We start from the raw sequence: 20,894 nt of genomic DNA, 5'->3' as shown, positions 1-20,894 counted from the left end.
TCTGAAAGAGATTAGCATTTCAATTGGCAGACAGAGTAAATTAAATTACCTCACCAGTGTGGGTGGAAATGACCAATCCTTTGAAAGACTTAAATGAAGAGGCAGAAGAAGGGCACATTTGCCTTCCGTGCTTGAGCTGACATCCATCTTCCACCCTCTGACATTGGTGCTCCTTGCCCCATTGACGCCCCATTTCCCAGGCTTCTGAACTTAGACTGAATTACGCCACTGGCTTTCCTGGTTCTCCAGTTTGCAGATGGCAGATTGTGTGATCTCTTGGATTCCCTAATGTGTGAGCAAATTCATACAATAATATTAACATGCTACAAATAAAATATATAAAATATGTCATAATATGAACACATAAAATAAGTATCCTCATATATATCTATATACAGTCATGCATCACTTAAGGACAGGGATACATTCTGAGAAATGCATCGTTAGGTGATTTTAGTCATTATGCAAACATCAGGGAGTGTACCAACACAAACCTAGAAGGTATAGCCTACTACATACCTAGGCTGTATGGTATAGCTTATTGCTTCTAGAATATAAGCTTATGTAGCATGTTACTGTACTGAATACTGTAGGCAACTGTAATACAGTCATAAATATTTCTGCATTCCATCGTATCTAAACATAGAAAAAGTACATCAAAAATACAACATAAAGAACAAAAAATGGTACACCTATGTAGGGCACTCACCGTGAATGGAGCTTACGAGACTGGAAAATGTTCTGGGAGGTTGAGTGAGTAGTGAGTGAATGTGAAGGCCTAAGACATTACTGTACACTACTGTAGACTTTATAAACACTGAAAACTTAGCCTGTACTAAGTTCATTAAAATTTTTCTTTCCTCAATAATAAATTGATCTTAGCTTACTGCAACTTTTTTTCTAACTTTTTAAAAAATATACTTTAAGTTCTGGAGTACATGTGCAGAACATGCAGGTTTGTTACATAGGTATATTTTGCCAGGTTGGTTTGCTGCACCCATCAACTCATCATTTACATTAGGTATTTCTCCTAATGCTACCCCTCTCCCATCCTCTCACCCCCCAGCAGGTCCCAGTGTGTGAAGTTCCCCTTCCTGTGTCCATGTGTTCTCATTGTTCAACTCCCACTTATGAGTGAGAACATGTGGTGTTTGGTTTTCTCTTCTTGTGTTACTTTGCTGAGAATGATAGTTTCCAGTTTCATTCATGTCCCTGCAAAGGACATGAACTAATCATTTTTATGGCTGTATAGTATTCCATGGTGAAACTTTTAAATTTTTTAACTTTCTGACCGTTTGTAACACTTAGCTGAAAACAAATACATTGTACAGCTATACAAAAATACTGTCTTTCTTTGTATCCTTCTTCTATAAACTCTTCTATTAAATTTTATTTTATTTTTTACTTTTTAAACTTTTTTGTTAGAAACTAAGACACAAACACATACATTAGTCTAGGTCTACACAGGATCAGGATCTTCAAATATCACTGTCTTCTACCTCCACATCTTGTCCTACTGGAAGGTTTTCAGGGGAAATGATACTCAGGGAGCTGTCATCTCCTACGGTAATAATGTCTTCTTCTGGAAAACCTCCTGAAGGAACTGTTTGAGGCTGTTTTACAGTAAACCTTTTTTAAAAAAATAATTACAAGGCATGTACTCTAAAATAATGATACAAAGTATAATATAGTAAATATATAAATTAGTAACATAGTCATTTATGATCATTATCAACTATCATGTACTGTACATAATTGTATGTATTATACTGTTAGGCAAATGACAGTGTAGCAGGTTTGTTTACACCAACATCACTACAAACATGTGAATAATGAATAACTCCTTGCACTATGGTGTTATGATGGCTACAATGTCAGTAGGTGATATGAATTTTTCAGCTCCATTATAATCTTATGGGACCAACAATCTATATGTGGTATGTCATTGAAAAAATGTTATTATATGGCACATGACCATATATCCTATTGGTACTGTTTCTTTGAAAAATTCTGACAGATAGGAACACTAATAAATGCATTGTTTTCCTTTTGTTTTTGAATATTTAAAATGGTACTATATTGCTTATGTTGCCTGCAACTTGATTTTCCCACGCATCATGTTTCTTAAAGTCACCCTTCTTCACATGGTAGCTGTAGTTTTATTAACTTTTCTCTGATATAGAGTATTCCATTACATGGACACACCACAACATATTTATCTGTTCTTCTGTTGATATATATTTGGGTTGTTTCCAATATTTTTTCTTTCGCTACCCTTAACATTGGGCTGTGAACATTCTTGTGCATGCCAGCTGCTGCATTGTGCAAAAGTTTTTTTAAGATGCAGTTTGAGAAGCGTCCGTTCATACCTTTTGCCCACTTTTTGATGGAGTTGGACATTTATGCTGCCAACAATCGTATGAAACAAAAGCTCATCATCACTGGTCATTAGAGAAATGCAAATTAAAACCACAATGAGATGCCATCTCACGCCAGTTACAATGGTGATTATTAAAAAGTCAGGAAACAACAGATGCTGGAGAGGAGAAACAGGAACGCTTTTACACTGTTGATGGGAGTGTAAATTAGTTCAACCATTGTGGAAGATAGTGTGGTGATTCCTCAAGGATCTAGAACCAGAAATACCATTTGACCCAGCAATCCCATTACTGGGTATATACCCAAAGGATTGTGAATTATTCTACTATAATGGCACATGTACACATATGTTTTTGCAGCACTATTTACAATAGCAAAGACTTGGAACCAACCCAAATGCCCATCAATGATAGACTAAAGAAAATGTGGCACATATACACCATGGAATACTATGCAGCCATAAAAAAGAATGAGTTCATATCATTTTGCAGGGACATGGATGAAGCTGAAAGCCATCATTCTCAGCAAACTAACACTGGAACAGAAAATCAAGCACCACATGTTCTCACTCATAAGTGGGAGTTGAACAATGAGAACACATGGACACAGGGAGGGGAACATCACACACCAGGGCCTTTTATGGGGTGAGGGGCAAAAGGATGGAGAGCATTAGGACAAATACCTGATGAATGCAGGACTTAAAACCTAGATGACGGATTGATAGGCACAGCAAACCACCATGGCACATGCATACCTATGTAACAAACCTGCACATTCTGCACATGTATCCCAGAACTTTAAGTAAAATAAAAATTAAAAAAAGATACAGTTAGAGGAGAAAATGCTGGGTTATAGGCTGTGTTAATGTAAGTTGCCTAATTTTTTTTCTGTTTTAAAGATTGAAACAAGTGGAAATTCCAGTCTTTGCCACATATACATCACTGTTAAGTTTTTCTAGTTTTAAATTTTTCTTTAATTTGGTTTTGTAAACTGTGGTGTCTCATTTTACTCCAAAACAATGCCTTTTCCATCCTAGTCTTTGAATATTTCTGTCATAAAGACCTCTGCTTCCCAGATTGTACATTTCCAATTTCTTTTCAAGTCCAACTAAAGACAATTTCTACTCTCTCTCTTAACCCCCAGCTATTTCAAAACTTGTCAAAACCAAATATTTTGAGTTTATTTGGAAATTAATTAACACCAGACATTGAGCACTACTTCAGTAGTTATATTGAAGATAAATAATACTAGGAGAAAGACATAATTAAAAAATATGCAAGTATATTTAATGCAATCTGCAAATATTCCAGCCAAGCATTAAAAGCATTGGTATTTCAACTAGGTTTTCCATTTATTTAATCAATTTGTATTTATTAAGTACCCACTCCGGGCTAGGTGCTGTGCTAACTAGTGGGTACAAAACAATCAACACAACAAGCATGACCTAGAAGACATGAAATACATAAATGTGATTAGCTTTATGAGAAAAAGAAATGCAGTGTGCTGTAGGACAGCGTCACAGGGACCAACCAAGGCTGCAGGTACAGGAAGCAGGGGCAAAGGAAGTTTCCCCAAGAGAAAGGACACCCAGATGAGACCTGCAAGATGTGGGACAGTCATCCAGGTTGGGAGGGGCCCGGTATGGTAGGTAGGAGAAGTATTTCCAGTTGAGGGCATTGCCCAAAGCCCTAAAGGACTGGTGGACTAAGGAAGCAGAGAATTTTTGAGAAGGTGGCTTGAAGACGTAGGCAGGAGTTAGATAATGTAAGGTTTCAAGGACCATTATATATTTTAGATTTGTTGTAAGAGAAGTGAAATGTAGTGTTTTCAGTCTATTATTCTGGTAGCTATATGGAGAATATATTAAAGGGGTGCAATTATTTGGAGTGAGAAGACCTAGGAAAAATTCCATACAGTGAGAGAGGAGGACTTGGACTAGGATAAGGGATGAGGGGAAAAAGAAAGTTAGACATTTTGAGAGAGTTTTGGAGGCTGGAAGCAGCAGGTCTTGATGATCAATCTTGTGGGAGGAAGATGAAGAAGAGGAAATAATTAGGGAAACCTCCAGGTTTTTGGCTTAAACACTAAATTATTGCCCTAAAATTAAACACGAGGAAAGCAAAAGTAATATTTCAGAGTTATACTCGTGTACTACTGGAAAAGAAACAGTGTAGGCAAGACCAGTCAGGAAAAGAGCTGGCACCGCTGAAACAGGACAGAGAGGAAACAGCTAATATGTTTCACAGTGGGAATAATACTAGACCTCAGTGTCAGACTTTGAACAATTTGCTTCATCTTTTTCCCATGTGCCTTTCCTATCCTTGCTCTTCTCAACCCATTCTGAGATCTTCAACCTTTTCAGTCCAAACCCTTCTCTCCACCACAGTCTACATCCAACACCATCCCCTCAGCAAAGTGGCTCCTGATCCCTCCTCAAACAAGTCCTTTCTCCTTCTCCTGAGCTTACTCTCCTGAGTAGGTGTTTGCTCCCTACTTTGGCTGACAAAGGTCATCGTTACTAACCCATCTTATTTACTCCACCAAATTGTAAGCCCTTTGAGGCAGAAATTATGCTCTACAGTTGTTTCACAGTTGTAATCTTTTCTACTTCTTCCCACCACTCTCCATCTGCAACAGCTCTAGATCACCTGGGCTCTTATTGAAGTCCTCCAGACATATGGGACTCGCCACTGTCATAATCTTTATGACCACTTACAAAGAGACAGGTGTTGAATGTAAAATTAACAATATCTACCAAAATTACATACATTTTTAAATTGCTATTTGTAAAAATAAAGCTTCAAAATATCTACACAACCAAGCACCAAACATCTAAACCACTTGGTGTTGATTTTTTTTTTGCTTGGGATCAAAATATAGCAAATATTCATATCTGTTGGACTTGGGCAAAAGTTTCTGGAGAAAGTTAAACATCTTGCATTTCAAAAAATGCATATGAGCCACATTTTTAAAGGAAATATTTCAGAAATGTGATTCACTTTGTAGTTTTCTTTAAATTAAAATGCAATAATACACACATATGTACACATATATACTTGTTTTCTGCAAAGATAAAAGGCAAGAGGCAATTTGAAGTAGTGATATTAATAAATGTTCAATTAAATAACACTTGGTAATTTTGTCTATAATTTTGGGACTATTTGCAGTGTAACTCTAAAGTTTTCAAATTCAAATCTAGTTAGATTTTTTCTTTGTCCATACAGAAGAAAGGTATACCCACAATTTTATAGTGTGTATTTGTATTAATATGTAATTTATACACAGCCAGCATGCATTTAATGATGTTATTGATCACTATTTGTTTATTATAGACCCTTGATTGAGAAATATTGAGTTGTTTAAAGATATCAATGCTTCATAATTATGTTGTATTTTAATTTAAATGTTGCTTAACCCTGTGGAGAAGAAAGCTATAGTTTTATGAGGTTTTTGCTTTATGAAAGAGCAACCAAGACACTGAAAGTTTGTGTCTGTCCAAAGTCACATTCTTGAATAAACTTAGAAAGAACCATGATGTCTTCCCTGTTAGGCTAGTAGTGATTATTTTCCCAATATGTTTCACTACTGTATCCTTAATTTGTCTTGGACATATCTCTATAGAATCAGACAGAATTTAGGGATGATACTAGATTTTGAAAGCATTCCACATTTTTAGTCTAGGCCCAGATTTAATTGATAACATAAATGTTGAAACAATTCAACTTTTTTTTCATTGCAGAGAAGCTTTAAGACATAACATTATTTTACTCTAATCCCAGATTTAATTGATAAAATAAATGTTGAAACCATTCAACTTTTTTTTAATTGTGAAAAACTTTAAGACATAACGTTATATTTTTTAATACAACAGCATGAAATCCAGTAGGATTTTATGGTTTGAAATCAGGAAAGACATCTAACAGCTAGAGAACAGAAATTATAAAAATATTCTCATATTCCCAGAAAGGGAATAATAGTTATTGTATTACTTTAAAATAAATAATTTATAATGTTATTTATATTAATACTTTGTTGGTAATTATAGTTTCTTAGTAAGTATAAACATTTTTGAAACTTCTTATATTAGAAATAAAGAATAATAATGCCCCTTATAAAGATTTTTAAAAAGTGATGCCCCAGGATTAATTACAAGTAGTAGGAAGAGCTACACACTTCTTTCATACCTTTCATAAAGTATTGAGACTCTTTGATAATGTGCCAAGAAAAAGCATATGTACTCAATATATATGATGTCATCTATCAAACCTCATGTCATCCTAGCTGAGTTATAGAATTTTATATTTAAAATGTTATTAATATTACTGCTTAATACATCTATGCATCAGAAGGAAGGTGCAATTCTTTTACACATGCATTTATGTGTGTATTTAGTGGGGGTAGTGCCCTTGAATACACCTTCAAATAACCTGAAAGTAACGTTTTCAGCAAAAGTAGGAGTGTGTAGCATCTGCCCCTAACTTCAATCTACATGTCATCATGCACTCTGGCCTTGACATTCCAAACCAGCAGGTGCCAAGCAGGAGCAGCAAAAATCGGGCACAGTGTGTATAGCAGAGATTCAGTGGCATCTGTGAGTAGCTTTGTCCTTTATGGCTGGATTCTCTCCTCATGTCAAAGGACTATTAGTGAAATCTGGCCACCAGTGGTTTTATCCAGGAATAAAAAATACAAAACTATTCATAAGGAAATCTTGTAAAAAATAATGCATATAAGTCATGGAAACAACAGATATAAATAACAGATAAGAAGGTTGATAGCCGTTGATGGATAAAACTATTAATATTAGTAAATATAGGTTTTCACTCAAATGAATCCACTTTTAATTATTATGTCAATGTAATTTCAGTAGTTCAACTTAATATATACTCCAGTCAATATGAAAGATAGAGTACTATACCAACAACCTATTTTTCTTTGATTTAACTTTCATTTATCTTCCTTTTTTAGTATATAAAATATATACATTTTAACATTTAAATAATGCCATCAATAAAACACCAGTTTTATCTTCACTCCTGGGTATGAATACTCCTTGACTCATTTAAGGATATGAATTATACAAGCCACGAACTCTTCATTCCGTGTTACATAGGATGCTGGCCTGCCTTTTGTATTTGCAATCTGTATGCTGAATAAATTGGTGTGTTTCTTTCCCTTGAAGAGGCTACATATTTCATACATATGTGGCAGTTGTAGGTACATATGTCTGTTGTAGGTACAACTCACATTCATTGCAAGTAATTACATAGAAAGGGTTATAGTGAGCAAAGTGAGTTGATAAAAATGATAATGCAAGACTCTATATTTATTCATTTGCAATGATTTCCACATCAACTTCACTCAGTTTATAAATCTAAACATTAGTTCTCTTGCTGTCAGCACTTCAAACTCCACCTGGGATCAGTCAGCCAAGCTGGGCTTTCTGCCTCCTAGAATCATCATGCAAAATAAAGATTCTGCATTTGGAATGTGGCTGACAGGTTGTTTGATGATGCACCAGACAAAAAAGGAATGCACTTTTCTTCCTCAACTGTGTAAGCTCTTCTTTCCACAGCCTTATTTCTTTAGCAAGGAAAGCAGATGTGACTGCAGGAGTAGGCACAAGGAGGTAGAGGAAAGAACCATCATTTCATAAGCACATTTTTAATTGCAGCACTTTTTTTTCAAGTTGTCTTACAAAATATTAAAATTTCCTGGTAATCGGTAGTGAATTAGCACAGGATATTTTTATTCCTGAAAGAAAAAATATGAATGAAAATTTTGTTTGTGTTTTACATTTAAACAAAGAGTGAGATATTAAATAAATTGGAGATTATTTGCCAAATAACCAATTATGTACATTTTTTAATTCTTTTCCTCTGGGAAGTTCACTTTTTAAAAAACGTTCTGAACTTTTTCCTGTAGCACCGAGTGTAGTGAAATTTATCAAGCTGTTTATCTTAAACATGCTAGTCATGTGTAACTCATCTACAGGATATACAATGTTTTTTCTTTTATTATATATTTTTTTACTATACTTTAAGTTCTAGGGTACATGTGCAAAACGTGCAGGTTTGTTACATATGTATACTTGTGTCATGTTGGTGTGCTGCACCCATCAACTCGTCAGCACCCATCAGGTATAACTCCCAATGCAATCCCTCCCCCCTCCCCACTCCCCATGATAGGCCCCTGTGTGTGATGTTCCCCTTCCCGAGTCCAAGTGATCTCATTGTTCAGTTCCCACCTATGAGTGAGAACATGCGGTGTTTGGTTTTCTGTTCTTGCGATAGTTTGCTGAGAATGATGGTTCCCAGCTGCATCCATGTCCCTACAAAGGACACAAACTCATCCTTTTTTATGGCTGCATAGTATCCCATGGTGTATATGTGCCACATTTTCTTAATCCAGTCTGTCACTGATGGACATTTGGGTTGATTCCAAGTCTTTGCTATTGTGACTAGTGCTGCAATGAACATACGTGTGCATGTGTCTTTATAGTAGCATGATTTATAATCCTTTGGGTATATACCCAGTAGTGGATGGCTGGGTCATATGGTACTTCTAGTTCTAGATCCTTGAGGGATCACCATACTGTTTTCTATAATGGTTGAACTAGTTTACAATCCCACCCACAGTGTAAAAGTGTTCCTATTTCTCCACATCCTCTCCAGCACCTGTTGTTTCCTGACTTTTGAATGATCGCCATTCTAACTGGTGTGAGATGGTATCTCATTGTGGTTTTGATTTGCATGTTTCAGATGGCCAGTGATGATGAGCATTTTTTCATGTGTCTGTTGGCTGTATGAATGTCTTCTTTTGAGAAATGTCTGTTCATATCCTTTGCCCCCTTTTTGATGGGGTTGTTTGTTTTTTTCTTGTAAATTTGTTTGAGTTCTTTGTAGGTTCTGGATATTAGCCCTTTGTCAGATGAGTAGATTGCAACAATTTTCTCCCATTCTGTAGGTTGCCTGTTCACTCTGATGGTAGTTTCTTTTGCTGTGCAGAAGCTCTTTAGTTTAATTGGATCCCATTTGTCAACTTTGGCTTTTGTTGCTGTTGCTTTTGGTGTTTTAGCCATGAAGTCCTTGCCCATGCCTATGTCCTGAATGGTATTACCTAGGTTTTCTTCTAGGGTTTTTATGGTATTAGGTCTAACATTTAAGTCTCTAATCCATCTTGAATTAATTTTCATATAAGGAGTAAGGAAAGGATCCAGTTTCAGCTTTCTACTTATGGCTAGCCAATTTTCCCAGCACAATTTATTGAATAGGGAATCCTTTCTCCGTTTCTTGTTTTTCTCAGGTTTATCAAAGATCAGATGACTGTAGATGTGTGGTATTGTTTCTGAGGACTCTGTTCTGTTCCATTGGTCTATATCTCTGTTTTGGTACCAGTACCATGCTGTTTTGGTTACTGTAGCCTTGTAGTATAGTTTGAAGTCAGGTAGCGTGATGCCTCCAGCTTTATTCTTTTGACTTAGGCTTGTCTTGGCAATGCGGGCTCTTTTTCGGTTCCATATGAACTTTAAAGCAGTTATTTCCAATTCTGTGAAGAAACTCATTGGTAGCTTGATGGGGATGGCATTAAATCTATAAATTACCTTGGACAGTATGGCCATTTTCACAATATTGATTCTTCCTATCCATGAGCATGGTATGTTCTTCCATTTGTTTGTATCTTCTTTTATTTCACTGAGCAGTGGTTTGTAGTTCTCCTTGAAGAGGTCCTTTACATCCCTTGTAAGTTGGATTCCTAGGTATTTTATTCTCTTTGAAGCAATTGTGAATGGAAGTTCATTCATGATTTGGCTCTGTTTGTCTGTTGCTGGTGTATAAGAATGCTTGTGATTTTTGCACATTAATTTTGTATTCTGAGACTTTGCTGAAGTTGCTTATCAGCTTAAGGAGATTTTGGGCTGAGATGATGGGGTTTTCTAAATATAAAATCTTTTCACCAGATTCTTTTCTACTTGAGGCTTAGAGTACCATTTATTCATAATTTTTTCTTTTCTAGTGAATGTTTTTATTTCACACAAAAATGTTACCATTAAAACACGGCCTTTCTTTTTCACTAATCAAACCTGATATCTTAACAAAATAAGAACTTTAAAAGTAAAGAACTACTGAGAATCCAATTGCTTCCATGTCAAACAGGCAGACTTTGTTATGCAGAAATCCAGTTTTTTGTGGATTTAGTGGATACCTGTAATTTTGTTAAAGATATAAGAAGGTAGCAAGTTGATTACATGCATAGCAGCTAGAAACTCATCATACTGAAATTTTAGGTATCTGCACATGGGCTTTAGCAAACCTATGAATGAAAGAGTTTTGATAAAGGAACTATTCTGTTCGTATATTTAAAGGTGACTTTTGAATCATTCTCTCTGCTGTTTCTTCATCTTCTCTCAAGTACAAGTAAATAAGTTTATTTATATTAGACAGCAAATCAGATAAAGAACCAAAGGAGAGTCTGAGCAGCTAAGGAGAGTTGAAAGTTACCCTGCTATGGAAGGTGGGATAACAGATTAATATAAGTGACATTTCTGCAGAATGTAATTAGATTACTTTCAGTGTTGTACTTACTGCATCAAACATAAAATCATCCTTGATACTTTGTATCATTTTTTTAACTTAGTAAGTGTATCATGGAATTAATATTTGCCTATATAATTTAAAGCTTACCATTGAGAAAACTTTAATAAAATTGTATTAAACCTTGAAAACATCTCTCCCACCCCAAAAAGACATCATTTAAAAATGGAATGAAAAACACATCTGGTAATGTGTCTTTCAGAGCCTGTTGCTCTTGTACTGACCATTTGTAAAGCCAGTTCATTAAGCCGTTATTCTGGGCTATGTTCTAAGCTAATATAGCAAATTTAAGGCATCTAAAACAATAATAATGCAGAGCCAGTGAACTGTGCACTGGGTAGGGGTTCATTGACTATGAGTTACTATGGGTTATCCCCACCACTGGTTTCTCATGCCATTGGATTCTTATGATAGTACCTGGGCAGACAATTTTCATTCTTTGTTTTCTTTTAAACAGCCAAATCAGAGATGCATTTGTGATGTATTTAACAAATGCACACTACAAAATTCATAAACTGATCATTCCTTAGAACCATAATATTAATGAAAGTAAGCAAAACAAAAACAAATCCTAACTGCTTTGGTAAAAAGAAAAAGTAGGAATTAGTGATGGATGGGGTGGCTTGGCATGAAATTGCTACTCAGTAAATACCAATGGGTATTGAAGGAGTAGAGAAATAAATACTTAACTACCAATAACTTAAGCAGCTTTTACAAATGGCCCTATGATTACTACATATTTTAGGCCCAAAGGGGTTAACCAGGCACCCATCCCATGAAAAGCTGTAATATCTACTCTAGGACATAGTAAAATGGATAAAGCATAATATAAAACATAATAGTAACTGAATTATCAAAATATGTGCATAATTACTAGTGAAAAGTGGAATGAAAATGCTATGAAAGAGATCCAGATAAAGTGTAAACATAATTGTTAGTTATAATTCATTGTGGCCAATCAATATCTCCCAAAGAATAATTTTTTTTTTTTTTTTTTGAGACAGGGTCTTGCTCTGTCACCCAGGCTGGAGTGCAATAGCTCAATCTCAGCTCACTGCAACCTCCACCTCCCAGGTTCAAGCGATTCTTCCACCTCAGCCTCCTAAGTAACTGGGACCACAGGTGTGCACCACCACACCCAGCTAATTTTTGTATTTATAGTAGAGACAGAGTTTCACCATGTTAGCCAGGCTGGTCTACAACTCCTGACCTCAGGTGATCCACCTGTCTCAGCCCTCCGAAGTGTTGGGATTACAGGCGTGAGCCACCGTGTCCAGCAGAGAATAACTATTAACACACTCTCGTAATAAAACTACTGCTTATTTACTACCACCATTGACTGCCTTCCAGATGCCTGGCATTTTACTTCTATTACTTTTGATTTATTAATACACAATAACCCAGCAAAGAAAGTGTTATTATTCTCATTTTATACACGAGAAAATGGAGGCACAGAAACGTGAAGAAGGTAATTTTCTCAAAATCACATGGCTAATCAGCTCCAGATCCGGGATTTCAAACTGTATCTCTACTGTCTGTGTTCCATTGTCTCACACTCTTGCAAGAGACAAACCTAGTAAGTCCCTGCCTCTGCCTTTCTCTTCTTTTAACAGCTATGGCCCCCTTCACTTGACTCTCAAGAGTTCATTATGCTGTCTCCAACCTCACTCAATCCCCCTCTCTAGAAAGGAGAGACTTTTTTTCTTTTCCAACTTTTTAGGTTTGCCAGTATGGTGCACATTTGGTACATGGGTAAATTGCATGTTACTGGGGTTTGGTGTACAAATGATTTCATCACCCAGGTGGTGAGTACCCAATAGGTAGTTTTTTTTAACCTTACCCTCCTCCTACTGTCCCCCCTCAAGTAGGCCCTAGTATTTATTGTTTCCTTCTTTGTGTCTATGTGTACTCAGTGTTTAGCTCCCACTTATAAGTGAGAGCAGGCGGTATTTGGTTTTCTGTCCTCTATTCATTCATTTAGGATAATGGCCTCTAGCTCCATGCATGCTGCTACAAAGGACGTAATTTCATTCTTTTTTTATAGATGCATAGCATTCTATGGCATATATGTATGACATTTTCTTTATTCAGTCCACCATTGATGAGTATCTAGATTGATTCCATGTCTTTGCTATTGTGAATTGTGCTGCAATGAACATACAGGTGTATGCGTCTTTTTGGCAAAATTATTTATATTCCTTTGGGAATATACCAAGTAATGGAATTGCTGGGTTGAATGGTAGTTCTATTTTAAGTTTTTTGGGAAATCTCAAACTGCTTTCCACAGTGGCTGAACTAATTTACATCCCCCAGCAGTGTATAAGAATTCCCTTTTTTCTGTACCTCACCAACATCTGTCATTTTTTGACTTTTTCATAATAGCCATTCTGACTGGTGTGAGCTGGTATCTCATTGTGGCTTTGATTTGCATTTCTCTGGTGATTAGTGATGTTGAGCTTTTTTATATATGCTTGTTGGTCACGTGTATGTCTTTTGAGAAGTGTCTCTTCACATCCTAGAAAGGAGAGATTTAAGAAACTAGCTTGCCGGGCGCGGTGGCTCACGCCTGTAATCCAGCACTTTGGGAGGCTGGGGCAGGTGGACCACAAGGTCAAGAGTTCAAGACCAGCTTAGCCAAAATGGTGAAACCCCGTCTCTACTAAATATACAAAAATTAGTTGGACGTGGTGGCAGGCGCCTGTAATCCCAGCTACTCGGGAGGCTGAGACAGGAGAATGGCTTGAACCCAGGAGGCGGAGGTTACAGTGAGCCGATATCATGCCAGTGCACTCCAACTTGGGTGATGGAGTGAGACTCCATCTTTAAAAAAAAAAAAAAAAAAAAAAAAAAAGAGAAGAAACTAGCTCAGCACTATGAAACTCAGCTCCAAGTGCTTGTCTGGGAGAAGTGGGTGAGATCTGAGCTTCATCTTTTTATTCTTCATGGTTTTACTCTCTTGTTCAGAGTGCCCACGTTTCTGCTTGGAAAGCCTAGTAATCTAGGCCTTCTAGGACTGGGTCCCTGACTTGGTCCAGTTATCCCTTTCTCTAGACTGAAATTCTTCTCTTGAATTCCAACCAGGGGTCTGAGGCACTCCAGCTGATGACAGTTCACTCCCTTTGTGGACACCCTGGCATAGCCTGCATCGATCTCTTGCTGCTGCAGATTTTCTAAGATGAGGCTTCTGATGATGGGACTCCTGTACACCTCCCCATCCTCACCTTCATCACTCCCTACCTATGTCATATTGAACTATTTGCAAATCTCTAAATTTGGCCTGCCATGTTTTTCTGAAGAATTTGGCATAAACTGCTCCCTCTTCCTGGATGCTTTTTCTCACTCTTCTTCCCCTGTTTTCTACGTCTACCCTTATTTAGGGCTCAACTCAGCTTAGATATCACCTCCTCCAGGAAGTTGTCCCATGTTTTTCCCAAGGCATTTGGGTTTACATCTCAGTTTCCTTACTAGGCTAAGAGCAACTTGAGAGTGTCATTATTGTATCTCCAGAAACTAAGCCAGTGCCTGACACATTATAGATACTTCACAAGTATTTTTTTTTTCATTGATATAAAACTGCTTACAAGGCAACTTACAAGGACCGTAAATATCAAACAAGCAATACTTGGGTGGTACTGATCTCCAGTTCCTTATTCCTTGATACAGTAATTTCCCCCTTGATGCGATATTCTAATAGACTAGCTGACTCACATGAATCTTTTAGGCAACCATGAGTATTTTAGTTCCAGTACATAAGAATTCTAAGACCTGTTGAGAGAATTATTTCAACTTGTAGTTATTGCAAGGACTAGCAGGGTACGTTTGTATGACTTACAGATGAGCAAACTGGGACCTAGACAAGTGTCAGATCTGATGCCTCAGATAATGGGAGATTTGAAATTATGTTCAGGTAATGATTCTACTGAGGTAGAATGTCAACATTTGGGACATGTTTCTTATTAATATTATTCTTTGTCTATGAGTCATATGAAAGACAAAGCATTTCTCCCTGGGAATTTTAAAAATTACTTTGGTAGATATGGTCCCAGTGTGGTGTGAGGGAATCTATCTTCCACATATTGGAAATAATAAACACCACTTAATTACATTATTGAATAATCCGGAAAGTAGCAGATTTATAGTGCTACTGTCTCCAGGTCACCTGCCACCACTCGACGTCCATAGTGTAGGCTCTTGGTTAGCCATGTATCTAGCAGTGCTATTCTGAGAAGGGAGAGGATGTTTGTCTGGGAGAGGTGATGACATATCCAGAAGGCATAATGAGTATCTCATGTGGAATGGGAACATTACATAGGCCTAGAGCATGGAGTCTGAAACATGGCAGGAGTTTCCTGGCCACATTCTCAAATGATTAGGAACACGGTGTCCTTTTATACTTTGTGGAAATCTACTGTATAGTTACCATTCTTTAAGCAAAGTTGTCTTCTTTTAATGGAAAGAAAGGATTTCTCTGTGACATTTTGAATTTGTATTCCTTTAGGCTAAACTTGGATATACAAAACATTTTTTAATTAGACAATTCATGATTGTGTTATTGGAATAAAAAAGAAGAGAAAGTTCAAGCTTTCTGGTCCATCTAGTCTGGCACTAACATTTATCTCACTTTCACTCCTTCAGCAAGCTCTTAGAAATCTAGATTACGCCACGCACTGTGCTGGGCACTGAAGTATTAAAGATGACTGTAGTTAGCAATGAGCAAGGCACTGTCACTGCTTCCAAAGGGCCTTAGAGCCCTGGGAAGGGGAGTGGAGGGGATTGGTTGCTGTTAACCAGGGTGACTTTTTCTTTTCACCCAGTCTTCTTTTCTGGATTCAGAAAGCAAAAATGGCCCTTCAAGAACAATGAAAGGAACAAAATCCTTTCTTTCACCTAGCTCTCTAATTTTCTTCTTAAATACACTGAAAACTCTCAGCTGGAATCTGCAGCTTCCTAACCATTGGTGAGGGAAGATTAATAAATTGCCACCCTGCCAGGGAAACTTGGGCACGTGTGAGTACTTCCCACTCTGTTTGCATTCTCCATGAGACCTCGGGGCTTGTATGAATTCATATATAGAAGAGACAGACATTTTATTCTTGGATGAACTTGGAAGAGGTGAATTAGCCTCCCCGTTTTAGGTATTTAAATTATTCCTTAGTCTTCTTTAAACTATGAAGTGAAATACATTTTATCCCATGCAAATACATATCCAACCTTTTTTATTTAATTGAGTTCATGAGTCAGTCTCCTATTCTATTTTTATTTACTTATTTGGTAGTTTTGAGGAAATTTTCTCTATTTTACTAACCACCTTAAAATCCTTCCTCAGATTAAGATCAACATCTGAGGCTAGAATTTAAACCCCAGAAAAGGTAGTGAGTAAAGAATCTTTAATTTATGAAACTGAACAAGTTGACTTATCCAAACATCTCTAGGGCTTTAATGGAGGATATCTATAATTCTCTGAATTGTATTCCTTTCACAGTGATATTTTGTAATTCCATTCTATTACCCTTGCTTAACATTAATGAGATAAAAAGATCACATTATGGCGATTGATGTTCTTCAAATTGAATGCACGTTTCCATGTACAAAGCTGTCTGCTAATTTAAAAAACATAGCATGTAACATAGAATCATGACCATGGTCATCACTCAGCTGGGACCAGATAGCATTTTTTATCTATTCATTGGATTTAACAAGGCATGAGATGGAAGCAGAATACAAAGTGTGGGTAGATTATCCTGTATCCCTCCTTTTGGCCAATTCTTGGCAATCTCAGCAAGGAAACTGAGGCTTCATGTTTCCATGGAAATAAACCTCAAGGTCAAAGGGGCATATGGAAGGTCAGACAATGACAAAGGAACATCTGAGAGGCCATCTGGATGAGTGACCTGACATAATTAGTCATTAATCCCACTCTGGGGAACAATAGAGCTGGCAGAGAGTGTGTTTGGGCTTTGATCGTGGTCTGGGTGATCTCATGGGGAAGAGGGAAAAAAGCCCCACTTGGTAACTAAGCAGATTACCCCGGCATGCTGTTAACTAAAGACGGGGTGGCCGCGGAGGCCAGTGGGATATGCATTTTACATATTAGACTACATTTCCCTTTACTTACTACAGGCCCCTCTAGGGCCATGTGGCTTTCGGATTAGCTTCTGGGTAGCATTTTTTACAGTTTACAATGGAAAGAGAGCAAGAGTCCCAAAATACATTGCTTAAAATTCTCAGGCAACAGATGGGAAGATTGCTGAAGAGCCAATGGCATTAGCCAGCTTGGTGTACAGGTGTCAATATTTACTAAGCAAAGTTTGCCAGGGTGCCTTTTGGGAAAAAGCAGAGAGAATAGTTAATCAGTAAAACAATAGCAATCAGTCCATTGTCTGTTTTTAGCAGAATCGTTAGAATTATAAGTTGTCTTAAATGGTAAAAAGTACTCATCGGCATCTGTCTTTCTCTTCAGCTCTTCTTTTTCACGTTTATTAGTCTCAGCTGACTTTGATCAGCTACCCCTCACATATAGTTAGAATCCTTCTATTTGAGGGCTGGTGATGTTTTGGGATTGGTTCTGTACATTTTTGTAGGATGTAAAAATGCTAGCAGTCTTTATAAATGCATGTATTTCAGCAACTGTTGAAATCACCCTCTGCCCCCTGGAGATAACTGATTATACTTGCTGTGTAAAGAATGGTGACCAGATGAGGTAGTAAATATATTGGACCAAAGTCTCTTTATTAGAACAGCTTTCTGAATAATGAAATTTAAAAGTCATTGTGAGCTTTTAAATTTTGAAACCAGAATCTGATTAGTCATTTGGGTGTTATGTTATGGAAAACTACACATGACACAGTAGAAAGGGTACTGGGGTGAGAGTCAGGAGATGAGACATGTTCTTGTCCTAACTCTGCAACTAATTTGCTGTGCAGTCATTTTTGAGCATTTCTTTATCTGTAAAATTATAAATTATACTATATCAAGAATAGAAACTATATTTTCTCTTGTAATGCCAATACAACATGATAGGTTAGTGGCTGCCTGGACATCCACTGGTAATTGTGAAAGACTCAGAGGGGCATCTAGGCTTAGTGCTAAAGAGTGGTTAGTAATGTCTACATTGGTGTGGGAAGAGAAGTGCCAGCATGAGCACTTAATATGTATACCTCCAGATTTATTATTTTTATATCACCCCCAGTTCTAATTTTAAGAAACTTGGGGAGAAATTATTTATTTAAATACTTTTAAAAACTTTTTAAAGTTGTGGGACACATCTTTAGTAGTAGTAGTAGCAATAGAAGCAGCAGAAACGGCATAGGACTTTTGAAGCAGGTAAGATCTGGAAGTTACAGTGCATGCAAAAATCAGATTAGCTTGGTTGACAAAATTTAATTATAGTTCCTCAGGCAGAATGTGAGCATCCAAGTCATAGGGACCACTAATGAAATCTAAATGATAAATCAATGCTGAATGTAACCAGTGACAGAAAATATCCCTTAAATAGTGTTATAGACTATTTCCACATGGCCTTGCTTTTACTGTCCATTAGAAGGTGGATTTTGGAAGTGCATCTCAAACTGGTGATGCAGAATTGTGTCCCTCCTGTTTATCCATTGAATCTGTTATATCAGAGTCTGCTTCTCTTCTGTGACATGTTAATTCACAGGAGTGATTTGTTCAAGCATTCTCATTGATGCAAAAGATCTTTTATTTTTCTTCTACGATAAAAGGTACCTTAAATCAGCATACAATATAACTTGAGTAATCATAATAACTTGAGTTATTTATGGTAATATACTAATACCTTTTGTTTATGGAATGTCTACCTGTGAGAATTTTACAAATGGAGTTTCAAGTGTTTTGAAAATTTTAATACTCAATTTCCACTAAAACCGTGAGTCCCCCAACCACATTCACCTTTGAGTCCATGAATTCTAGGAAACCAAATTGTCTGAAGACAGCCACTTTTAGGGAAGAGCTGTCTTTTTCTTCTTTGGCTTAAACTTCCTCTAGCTGCTTCAGCTCACTAACGTGCCCAGCATTCTTGACACTCAGAGGGGATCATTTATGAACATCCTTTCCTCGTTACAACATAATTATTTTCAGAATAATTAAGAAATAAACAGTAACTCATGGCCAGAAAATAAACACAGACAATGAAGAGAATTTTGTTCTCAAAATTTTATTCTCTTTTTTTATGAAATAGTAAATGGAATATTTCACAATTTTTGTGAGCCAATCAAGAAAGGATTTTAAAGCTTAGTTTTCACTGCTCATCGTTCAAGACTAACGCTAGCTGTCTGCAAATTGTGTGTGTGTGTGTGTGTGTATGTGTGTGTGATTAACCTCATTTGTAACGAAAAAAATATCAGAGAAGAAAAAATCCACACAGCTATCCCTGTTTAGTTCATATCTACTATTTAAATGAAAGACTTCGTAGTATCTTAGGGGTTGTAGACATAAGTTACACAGGCTCGAATAATTTTAACCTGTTACGAACAACTTTCTAAATGAACATGTATAGATGAGTCTGTGTGTGTGTTCCAGTATAGCTGTAAAACTGGGAACTCTGTGTTAACTTCCATGTCAAAAATAATGCCTATTAAAAGAAGAGTAACAAAAAATATGATCATTTATAGCTTTCACATTAGAACTCAAACAGCAATCACAATAATTGCTTGGAACTTAAAGAACATATTTTGGGAAGAAGTGTTTTATCACTGACATGGGTAAGAATTGTGCACTCATGGTGATAACAAAAAGTGGACTAATTTTCGGCCAGCTTTATTATTTTTTAAAAAAATTATCTACAATGCAGCTTCTTCCTGCCTGTGTTAAAGGCTGTTTTGCCTTTTACCCTTGGTACTCCACTTAGTGTGGGAAAACACTGCCTGAATCCATCATGGGGAGTTTTATCCCACCACCTTCTTACACAAGTGTAATCAATCCTGAGCGTTCTTAGCCTGATTTGAGAAGATTATGGGGATTTTAAAATGATGAGATGCAAATTGTTTCCCAAGTTATCAGGATATAATTTGTATCAATATCCCCACATCTTCTATTAACATTTTGTTCTAAAAGCCTCACATGTGATTGGAGAGTAAAGCCAGACATCCCATTTATGTACAGTTCCCACAGTCAACTTTGTCTCTTTCCTAGTACTGTACAGCACAGGTCCTCTTTCCCACCTCATAAAACTTCTTCCCGAGACCACTCCCCTTCAGTTCTTAATTTCTACAGGTCTCTTTAACGTATTTTCTATTCAGTATTTACGATTTATGATCATTCCTTAGTACGTCACCAAACAAATCCAGATTTCTTCTCTACTTTTCAGAGAAGACTTCTCAGACCTTTAGGCAGAATTAATTTCTTCCTTCACTGAGATCCTAAACACTTTGCTCAAACCTCTATTCTTATTGTACATACCATAATTATTTATTTATATAAATATTGAACTTCCTCCTTAGAATGTGAACTCTTAAAGGGTAAAAATTTGTTTTTTCTCTCTAGTATCTTCCGCAGCTGAGCAATAGTCAATAATCAATAAATTATTGTAAAAATAGTGAATGATTGAATGAAAATTTAAATTGGTGTTCTCTGACACTAACTCACTGCAATCTTCTTGTCCTGTAGATTTTGTCTAAGCATACTTCTATTTTTTTTCCTGAAAAAACCATGACTTGACTTTTATAAGATTTATTTTATATACAAGTAATATTTTTATTTAATGATCTGTCTTGCTCTTTGCTGTGCCTCTAGTACCTAATACAGTGTCTAGCACCAAGCACATGCTCAAAAACAATTATTGAATAGTTGCAAACATGGAGACCAAAAAAGCAAAATAATGCAAATTACATATGCTATCAATGTTTCCTTCAGTGAGACAAACATTTCTATGTTTCTTAGGGAAAACAAAAGGCAAAATTGGTG

Source organism: Chlorocebus sabaeus, chromosome 13, assembly GCF_047675955.1.
Source record: "Chlorocebus sabaeus isolate Y175 chromosome 13, mChlSab1.0.hap1, whole genome shotgun sequence".
NCBI lineage: Eukaryota > Metazoa > Chordata > Mammalia > Primates > Cercopithecidae > Chlorocebus > Chlorocebus sabaeus.
The sequence above is the reverse complement of the archived record's forward strand: the minus strand, read 5'-3'. Positions refer to the sequence as shown.